The sequence below is a fragment of the Sus scrofa genome, chromosome 4 (assembly GCF_054392235.1).
Source record: "Sus scrofa isolate SSC_HxYL_T2T_F1_AM1 chromosome 4, Sscrofa_HxYL_maternal_Yorkshire_Landrace_v2.0, whole genome shotgun sequence".
In the NCBI taxonomy this organism is placed as follows: Eukaryota; Metazoa; Chordata; class Mammalia; order Artiodactyla; family Suidae; genus Sus; species Sus scrofa.
In genome coordinates, this window is record NC_139386.1 from 12,776,353 (window position 1) to 12,787,500 (window position 11,148).

Below are 11,148 nucleotides of genomic sequence, written 5' to 3' on the forward strand. Positions count from 1 at the left end.
AACCCGCAATCTCATGGTTCCTAGTCGGATTCGTTAACCACTGCGCCACGACGAGAACTCCTTTTTTGTTTTTTTTTTAAAGGATAGTCTCCATTTAGACATTCTGGCCTTTCAGGAAACTAGAATTTTACTTGCAAAAGTATAGCTACTCTACCCCTAAGGTTTGTAAGAGCTGAGGGCTGTAGCCATCACGTGGAAGAAGCCCAGCTATCAAAACATCTTGGAGATCATACATTCTGTCCTCATGTGTTTAACCACGGGCACACCCTCGCTCTTCCTGTTTCCCCATAAAATATGCCTCACATGTCTCCCGATGCATCCTTTAGCTGAATTTCAGCAACCTTGGTCAAGGAGGATGCTGGGCAGTCCTAGTACAGTCAAGGGTCCCCTGTTGCCTTTTAAAGTTTATATTCAAGCTGACTTGAAATTTCCTGGGGACCACAGGGTCTCTTTACCGGTTGATTATATATATATATATATATATATATATATATATATATATATATATATATATGATAGATACATAGATAGATAGATAGATAGATAGATAGATTTTTTTTTGGTCTTCTCCAGGGCTGCACCCATGGCATATGGAGGTTCCCAGGCTAGGGGTCCAATCAGAGCTGTAGCCATTGGCCTACACCAGAGCCATAGCAACGCGGGATCCAAGCCGCGTCTACAACCTACACCACAGCTCACGGCAACACCGGATCCTCAACCCACTGAGTGAGGCCAGGGATCGAACCCACAGCCTCATGGTTCCTAGTCGGCTTCGTTAACCACTGAGCCACGACGGGAACTCCTGATTATGTATTTATTGAGTCAAATGCTGAGGTTTCAGCCACGAGCAAGAGAGACCAAGTCCCTGTCTTCATGAAACTTGCATGCCAGTTGCAGAGAGTGATAGTAACGTTAACTAAATGCCAAAATAAGTTAATTCCAGATATCTGTGAAAAAGAGCATTGGGGTGAATTTACAGGGAATAGGGAGTGGTGATGAGTGGGCATGGAGGAAGAAAGGCTGGGAGAGAAGGCCTCTCTGAGGAGGCGTCCTGAGAGCTGTGACCTCAAAGGTGCATCCACAATCTTTGCCTCTCTCTCCTTCCCTGCATCCTGAGACGAGGAAGACGATGTATGTGGGTGGGTTAAGGGGACAGAGAAGACCCAGGTGACATGGTCCTCCGGTGCCTCGGGGTGGGCTCACTTAAGGGTATGCTTGCTACTGAGCATCTTCAGGAACTTGCCAGAGTTGGTGTAACTTTGAACCACAGTGGTTCTTAACATTTTTGAGTCCCAGATTCTTTAGAGAAGTTAGGGAAACTCTTCCCCAGAAAAAGGCATCTTTACCTTAAATTTACACATAAACAACAAAGACCTATGGCATGGCACAGGGAACTATAACCAATCTCCTGGGATAGACCATGATGGAAGAGAATATAAAAAAGATTGTATATCTATGTATAACCGAGTCACTTTGCTGTACAGCAGAGATTGGCACAACATTGTAAATCACCGATACTTGAATAAAAAAATCTTTAAATTTAAAATTTACATGCAATTTCAGAGGCCCATGAGTCTGCTGACGCCCACCACAAGGGAATTCTGTTGTTCCGAAGGTAAGATATTCTGGAGTAAAAATAATGGTAATATAGCCATTTTTTGGAGCAGAGTATATACCATGCAAGAACTAACTTGCTTGGTCTTTTTTTTTTTTTTTTTTTTTTTTAAGGGCCCCACCTGAGGCACGTGGAGAGTCCTAGGCTAGGGATCGAATCAGAGCTACAGCTGTTGGCCTACGCCACGGCCATAGCAATTGCAGGATCTGAGCCGCATCTGTGGCCTACACCATAGCTCATGGCAATGCCGGATCCTTAACCCACCGAGTGAGGCCAGGGATCGAACCTACGTCCTCAAGGTTCCTAGTCGGATTTGTTTCCACTGAGCCACGACGGGAACTCCAAGTGCTTACTTACTTCAGTATTCTACATGCACTATCCCAATCAAACCCCACAGTGTCCCTATGATATTGATGCCATAATCAGCCCCATTGTACAGATAGGAAAATAGAGGCACAGAGTGGGTGAAAAAGGTTTCCAAAGTTGCACAGGGATTAAGAGTCTGCCTCATTTATCCTCTTTAGTTGGCTTTATAATCTACCTGAATGTGGTTTGTTGAGGACTTTGTCCACCTACAGACTTGAATAGATCCCGATGCACTATTTCAGAAACTTTGGAGGTCAATGTCCAACGTGAAGATTCTCCCATTGTACTTGCTGCAGCACTTATCCCAGTCGTTGGTGGCCTCTGAGTGCCCAGGGCATTTGTGGTCCTGATTGACAGGCCATCCTGTATACAATGCCACACGCATTACCCTGCATGCATCACCCACAACCAAGTGCACCAGTGGGAGAGTTTGATGATGCAGCTGTCCTGCTTAATAGTCAAGGATTTTAGTGTTGTAGGTGGCAGACTGTGTTTGTGGCTACATGCGAGGATTTCAAAGATAGACAGGAACTATCTCAGTGCTGAAGACAGACGAGAGCAGGGAACAGCAAACTCATTCTATAAAGGGCTGAGTCATACATATTTTAAGTTTTGAGGTCCAAGAGGCAACACTGAGAACTTTTGGTAAAGACTTACATGGCTATTTAATGCACATTCATTTTAAAATGTGAAAAATATGTTTAACTCATAAGCCATACAAAATCTAGTCTCTTGGGTAGAACATGATGGAAGATAGCTATGAGGAAAAGAATGTATGTATATGACTGGGTCACTGTGCCGTACAGCAGAAATCGACTCAATATTCTAGATCGACTATACTCTAATAAAATAAAAATTAAAAAATCCAGGAGTTCTTGTCATGGCTCAGTGGAAATGAATCTGACTAGTATCCATGAGGATGCAGGTTCAATCCCTGGTCTCGCTCAGTGGGTTAAGGATTCAGCATTGCCATGAGCTGTGGTGTAGTTAGTTTGTAGATGCAGCTCAGACTTGGTTGTTGTTGCTGTGGCCGGCAGCTAGATCCAGTTGGACCCCTGGCCTGGGAACTTCCACATGCAGCATGTGCAGCCCTAAAAAAGACACACACACACACACACACACACACACACACACAAAATCCAGTAGGTTGGATTTGGTTCTCAGACCAATTTGTTGCTGACTGGCTCTGCTCTAGAGCTGGGTTATCTGAGCTCCAACCTAGCCCTGACATTGGCCGGATGGATAACCTTGGTCGGGTTGTTTAGCTGCGCTGCGCTTCAGTTTCCTTCCAGGCAAAATGAGGGTAATTGTGGTACCTTCTGTATGGAATTGCTGGGAGGATTAAAAGAGTTAATATATGTAAAAAGCTGAAAAGAGTTGCTGGTACTTCATAAAGATTATATCCGCTTACTTATAATGATTTCTTAATTGTTTGAAAAAGTGCATAGCTTAAGACACACCAGTGCTTTGGAATGCTTGGTGGAACACAGTGTGGGAGAAACAGCGATAATGTGACACTGGGTGACTTTTAAAAAACGTAAATTCAGAAAATGACACACGAACAGTTTGGTCCCGAGAGTCTTCCCTTATTTATTATCGAGCAATGTAGAAAAGGAAACTAAAAGCAAGGATAAGTGAGGACAGGGGTGGAAGTTCTTCCATGAGAAAACAGGGTTTTCAGTCAATGCCCCTCCCCAGAGGGCTTTCCCCTCCAGCAACACTCTGAGAGTTTGGGGGCAGAGACGGGAGAGATGTGGGGGGCAGAGGCTGTAAGTAGGGGTGGCAGGGGGATAAGTCTTACTTAGCACCTACTGCTCCCTGGAGTTCTGCTACTGCTTTAAGTCTGCAATCTTATTTCTCCATTACTGTGCCTGGCAGCTGGGTGAGATGGGCGAAGTTATGTCTGTGTTACTGACGGAGAAGCAGAGAAAAATAGGTGAAGTAACTTGACGAAGGTCATCCATCCAGTAAGTGACAGACGGAGATTCCAATCCAGACTTGCCTAGCTCCAGGCACCCAATGTCTCTTCTGTCTCCAGGACACGATGCTCCCCGCCCTGGCAGCAACCACAGGGCTGTGCTCTGGACGGCAGTTATTTCTGGGTGTCTGACCTCCCAAGGCCAACCACCACCCTTTGGTCAAATCAGAGCAAAGGCAAATCCTTCTGCTGCCCTGTGCTGCTGTACAGCGGACCCTGGGATTCCCTTACTGGGAAAGATGTGTTATATTAGAGGAACGAGTATCAGAAAAATTATAGCAGACGGAACATACCTAGAGCCTTTGGGGGGTTGTTTGGCTAGGACAAGAGGAACTGCATGGGGAAGCCAAATTGAGAGGCTGGGATGGTCAGTGGTTTCTCTGCCTTCCTTGACTTAACATCTCCTTGTAGCTGGGCGGGATGCTGTGAAAATACAGATACTCTTCTTTTTTTTTTTTTTTTTTTTTTTTTTTTGTCTTTTTGCCATTTCTAGGGCTGCTCCCACGGCATATGGAGGTTCTTAGGCTAGGGGTCTAATCGGAGCTGTAGCCACCGGCCCACGCCAGAGCCACAGCAACGCGGGATCTGAGCCACGTCTGCAACCTACACCATAGCTCACGGCAACACCAGATCCTTAACCCATTGAGCAAGGCCAGGGATCAAACCTGCAACCTCATGGTTCCTAGTCGGATTCGTTAACCACTGTGCCACAATGGGAACTCGTTTTTTTTTTTTTTTAACTTTTAGGGCAGCAACTGCAGCATTTGGAAGTTTCAAGGCTAGTGACCGAATTGGAGCTGCAGCTTCAGGCCTGCACCACAGCCATAGCAACGCTGGATCCTTAACCCACAGAGTAAGGCCAGGGATCGAACAGCATCCTCATGGACACTATGTGCATGTTCTTAACCCACTGAGCCACAACAGCAATTCCCACATGCTGTTATTAAGTTACCGATTCTCTATAAATACAACATACACACAAAGTTCTAGGCAGAGGCCTCTTAATTATATGTAAATTTTTCTTTTTTTTTTTTTGCAAGCACAGTCTTTACTACAGGAAAGCAAATAGCTCCCAGGACAGCTGGGAGGGGGGAGAAGAACCCCCACTCTATTGTCTTATAGGGGTTTTTATCCCTCAAAGATGGCTGCAAAGGGACAAACTCTATTGTCTTATAGGGGTTTTTATCCCTGCAAAGGGGCTACCAACATGGGGTCCAGAAAGATGTGGTTTTCTCCCATTGGCCTTGTTCAATTACCAAATATCACTCCAATAGGGGTCTTAGGGGTGGGAATGTCCCTTAAGTCTTATGGTTTCTTTGCCCTTTTCTTCCCGTAAACTGAGTCATAGGGGATTAGTGATTAATGTCCATCTGGGAGTAGGTACACTCTCTGTAGTCGACAAGGCCTGTGGGGGTGTTACTCCCTGGAGCCCTTAAGCCACAAATGTTCATCAATGGCCATATCGAAGAATGCATCGAAGCCCATGCTCCTACGCTGACTACCTGAGTTTATATTCTGCCTCAATTCCCCCTTGTAGAGTTGGAGACTCTACCTGCAGGGGGAAAAGGGGCGACGACCGCTCTGACTGCCTCCTGCTGCAAAGGGGCGTCATTAGGGAAGATAAGTTGCCATCACTACTTCTGTTGCAAGTTGCTCTTCCATCAACGCCGTTTTTTCAAACACATGTCTGCTACAAAACTGCTTATGGCAGAGTGTTCTCCTGTGAATGAGACCAAAGGCACCGTGGGAGGGGTTCGCTGGCTGCCCCCCTGCAGTCTCTGCCCTGTGTATGCAGAGGGTCCTCTCTCTGTGCTTGCTTCGCCTGCCTCCCTATCAAACATCCTTCTGGCTGCACTTGCAAGGAAGAACTCTATGCTTGTTGCAAGTTTTTTTTTTCCTCCTAATAATATGCTTTTTTTTCTCATTGTATAAATAACTATTCACCATATAGGAAGTTTGGGGAAAATATCAGGAAAAATATAATGAACAAACTATAAAGGAATTCTAGTCCCACCACAGAGAAATTAGGATTTTCATAACAGACTTTCTGATGATCTTGATTTCTTCCTCTATACACCTAAAATCACCCAGGGCCCCCTGTGGTCTAGTCTCAAAGAATTTTATACTCAAAGAATCACCATTCCATTAGTGACAGATAACGTTTAGGAAAAACACAGGATTACCCCTGGTTTTCAAATAGCGTTAAACTGGATTCAACTCAAAGCCCAAGATGAAACGTCTTGAACCGTCATTTCTCTCATTCACCTACATTTCCACATCCCATGGGAACTTATAGATTCTCCCTCTCCCCACCCCATCCCAAATCATCCTCAGCCTCCCTCCATTTCTCCCACATCCTCGTCTACTTCTCTTTGAAGCTTATTTCTATATAGTCTGCTGCAGTTTCTCTGGCTTCCTTTCTAATTTCCTCTCTTCTTTGCTCATTACCTGGAACCTTGACAATAGAGAAGTTCCTGCAACCACACCCAGTCAGAAAGAAATGCATCTAACGTTTCCTTACAATTTCATCCCAGTCCTTCTCTATTAGTTCACCCGATCTTGTCTTACAAAAAGGCCAGAAATCATGGTGGGCAAGAATGGGATTCCCCTTGGGGGGCCATGGGAGAAATGGTAGGACAGGGGAGAGAAAGGAGGGAGAGGGTGAGGCGAGAGTAAATGCAGACAAAATTTACAAGGTCTAAGCACATAAAAATGAAGCTCAGTTTATATGCTCTACTTTGAACCCATACCATATACTCAGTGTATCAGGAGCATTTTCCTTAAATCTTTGAGGATATGACTTTTATTGGATACATAAAAATAACAGAATCGACTTAACCATTCTTTTTGTTGGCCATTTTGACCAGATCCAATTTTTTGTTAATATGAATACTACACAATAAATATCCTTGACTGTATATTGTGTATTTTGTTACAGGGGGGTATCACAAAAATGGCAAAGGGGAGATTTTGCTTCGTGGACTCATTTTTTTTTTTTTGTTGTTGTTGTTGTTGCTATTTCTTGGGCCGCTCCCGCGGCATATGGAGGTTCCCAGGCTAGGGGTTGAATCGGAGCTGTAGCCTCCAGCCTACGCCAGAGCCACAGCAATGCGGGATCCGAGCTGTGTCTGCAACCTACACCACAGCTCACGGCAACGCCGGATCGTTAACCCACTGAGCAAGGGCAGGGATCGAACCCGCAACCTCATGGTTCCTAGTCGGATTCGTTAACCACTGCGCCACGACGGGAACTCCGTGGACTCATTTTGATAGTCTTTGCCTTTTGCTAGATGTTTCAGGTGTTTTCCTGTTTAAGGGATGTATGTTCTTATTTACAATTTGCATTCAAGAATAAATACCAATTTCTCAAGCTATTTTTCTCTGGGTTACCATTAAAAACAGATGATCTTTCATTCTCCACTTTCTGCGAGGATATGAGGATTTAGTTCCCTCTATTGCTTCAAGCTACTGACTAAATGTGAGTAGGAAGGAAGAAAAACATCCTTGCAAAAGGTGCATAACAAGGTTTTACAACTTGGCAATTTACTCTGAGCCTAGAACTTTCTCCCTAATTTGTAAAACCACATGAATTTCGGGAGAGACTCATCTGTTTTTGAGTCATTGGCACTTAACGCACATAAATGTGGTGTGGTTAAGAGTTCAATAAGCTTTACAATCTTTTAAATCGTCTTTGCTTAAAAGGGGAGATGTGTTGAGACTAGTTGGTGAGTTATGGAGGAGGAAAAGAGAAAGGGGAAGCCAGAAGGAAGAGGATGTGGGTTTTTGCCACCCTAAAATTCAGTTGAAATCTGCAGGAAACTCAAGGAGGGAAATTAAAGTGGTGCAGTGATGTTTGAAAGAAACAAACAAGTCTGGGATCCTTCAAAATCTAAATGTCTCAAGCAGACAGATGGGATGAGTCGTGAGAACAAATGTTAGCCTGTTGTCCAAGAGCTTTAAGAAATCATGTTTTACTGCCTCTTCATTCCCTCTGTCTCTTTCTTTCTCAACTCCTTTTCCTTCATCCTTCATTCGTTCATTTATTGAACACATTTATGGACAGAGTATTAACTGTCAGGCTGTTTCGTGGACGGGGATTCAGCTGTGTGCGTATCAGAGAAGATCCCTCTTCTTATGGAATTTTTGTTATGATGGGGGACACATACATACCTATAAATAAATAAATTTTTTTAGGGAGTTCCCATCATGCCTCAGCGGTTAACCCGGCTAGCATCCATGAGGATGCGGGTTCCATCCCTGGCCTCGCTCAGCCGGTTGAGAATCCCGCATTGCTGTGAGCTGTGGTGTAGGGTGCAGACGGGGGTCAGATCCCGCATGGCTGTGGCTGTGGTGCAGGCCGGCAGCTACAGCTCCGATTCGACCCCTAGTCTGGGAACCTCCATGTGCCTCGGGTGTGAAAATAAATAAATAAATAAATAAATAAATAAATAAAAAATTTTCAACTAGTTACAGGTGGATAAATAAAACAATATAAAGTGATGGGCTAAGCATTGGGTAAGCCAGGGAAAGAATGCTAAGAAGTGGTTGTCTGAGCCTAAAGGCTGAATGATGGAGCTGGGACTGGAAGAGCTGGGTGCAAAGAGAATTCCCAGCCGAGGGAACATCAAAAGCTAACGTTCTGAGTGGGTGTCTTAGTTATTGACTGCCACGTAACGCATTCCTCTGTAACTTTAAATGGTTTAAAGCCATAAACATTTATTATCTCACAGTTTCTATGGGCCTGGACTCTGGGCCTGGCTTATCTGGATCCTCTGGCGCAGGGCCCCTTACCGAGCTACAATTAAGGTGTCAGCCAGGGCTGCAGTCATTGCGTGGTTGGACTGGGAACTGATCTGCTTCCAAGCTGCCTGACATGGCTGTTGGCACAATCTGGTTTCTCCTGGGCTGTTGGACGGAGGGCCTCAGTTCCTTGTTGGCTGTTGGCTGGAGGCCACCCTTAATCCAGAGCCACAGGGATGGTCCATTGGGCAGCTCACAACATGCAGCTTGCTTCTTCAGTGTCCGGAAGTGGAGAGAGGAGACACTTAGCAAGATGGAAGTGACAGTCTTTTGTAACCTCATCTTGGATGGGACAGCCTGTCACCTTTGTCTTATTCTATTCTTTAGAAGAAAGTCACCAGGTCCAGACCACATGCAAGGGGAGAGGATTACGCAAAGGCTCGAACACGAGGGTGGGAGGAGTGACTGGGGGCATCTTAGAAACCCACTAAAGGGAGGAAGACTTTCGAGGACTAGTAAAGGGACCAGGAAGTCTGGCATATTAAAGCACAGATAGAAGGCCGGGGGGCTGGAGTTTAGTGAGTGAGGGGGACAGCAGTGCAGAACAGGTCAGAGAGGGAGGCGGGGGCCAGACCACGTGGGGCTAGAGAGGACCTGGTCAGGCATCAGAGGAAGTCTTTGGTGGGAACTAAATGCATCTAGTTCCGACTATGAACAATTCACTTAAGCTGTCACATGTGTACAGGTAGTTAGTTGGAGGGCTGGCAGTGACAAGGGAGAAACCAGTCAGAGGCCACTGCAGCTGCTCACTGAGAGATGATGACGGCTTATATGAGGTGGTGGCCCAGCCATAGAAAGAGGAGGACACAGTGTGACAAATTTTGGCTTTAGAGTTCGTAAAATTTGCTGTGGGTTTAGATGTGTGTGATGAGGAAAAGAAGAATCAAGGTGACTCCTGGATTTTCGGTTATTATTATAACTGCTTTCCATTGTATCCTGCAGTTGTCAGGGAACTCAAAGCATGAGAATGGAAGGAGGCTTAGAGATCATTTCAACCTGTTCTCTCATCTTACAGACGAGGAAGCTGCAAGCCAGGTCGCCTTTCTTGTCCTCAGCATCCTCTTTTGTACGGTGGGGAGGCTGGGCTAAATTGCCTCAAGCCCTAAGGAATATTCTCTGAATAAAACCAAAGCCTGGGTCTGCTCTCACGTCCAGCTCTTGCCTTTGTTCACATCCTGTCTCTCAGGCTTGATGGAGAAGCTGGGAGAAGAGAAGGTGGGAATGAAGAAAGGGCTGTATGTGCCAGGATACACCGGTGGTGAGCTTAGTGTGTATTTGGAGGGTCATAGGGGCTTTGGGTGGCTGAGGGGCTTTGAGAATCACTGTGGTACCAAGATTCTGTGGTTCACTGGTAGAAAACAGCCTGGCCACGTATCTTCTGAGAATGCATAGATATAGGGCAAAGGTTAGCAGAAACATTTAACCCACTGGGGCAGATTCAAGACCGTTAATGACATCTAACCTGCTGTGGAACACTGCGCCAGGCACTGTGCCTGGAGAAACTGTACATTCATTTCCCAATTCATCCTCACCCACAGAGCTGCTCTTCCCTGCTCAGCGCAAGGAACTCTTTCCTTCTAGTGACTCAGACCAAAAAAAGTGTAGTTCCATACATCCCATGCACAATCCATCTGTAAATCCCGTTGGCTCTATTTCAGAATAAATCTGGATTCCCACCTTTTTTTTCCCCATCTCCATCATCATCCTTCTGGTCCAAGCTACCATTCCTTTTTCTTGGATAACGGTAGCTTCCTAATTGGCTGTCTTGTTTCTACTCTAGACCCCAACACAGTAGCTAGAATGTTCCTGGTCCCCTGAAGTCAGATTATAGCACTTCTCTGTTGAAAGCTCCCAGTGGCTCCCTTTTAGAGGGAAAAAAATCATAATTTCATGTAATGACCCCCTAAAATATTGTACAACTTATGCCCCACCTTTTGGACCTCCAGTTACATGTCTGATCTTCTCTCCCACTCTTTTCTCCCCCTTGCTCACCCCAGTGCAGCACATAGACTCCTTGTTCCTGGATCATGGAGACTCCCTTACATCCATTTGCCTTAGGACCTCTGCACCTGCTGTTCCCACTGCCTGGAGAGCTCTTCCTCCAGTTATTCACAAGGCTTGCTCCATTGTCCTTTTGAGATCTTCACGAAATGTCATTTTCTCAGTATGTGTCTTGAACTGAACCCCTTACCCTCCTCTCTTATCCTACTTTATCCTTCTTAGCACTTATAACCTTCATACACAACATATTTTATTTTATGCACCCCCAGCCCAACTAGAACACAACCCTACAAGAGCAAGGATCTTTATTTTGCTTATAACTGTGTCCCCAGGGTTTGGAACACAGTAGATGCCAAATAAATATTTACAGAATGAATAAACCCCCCAA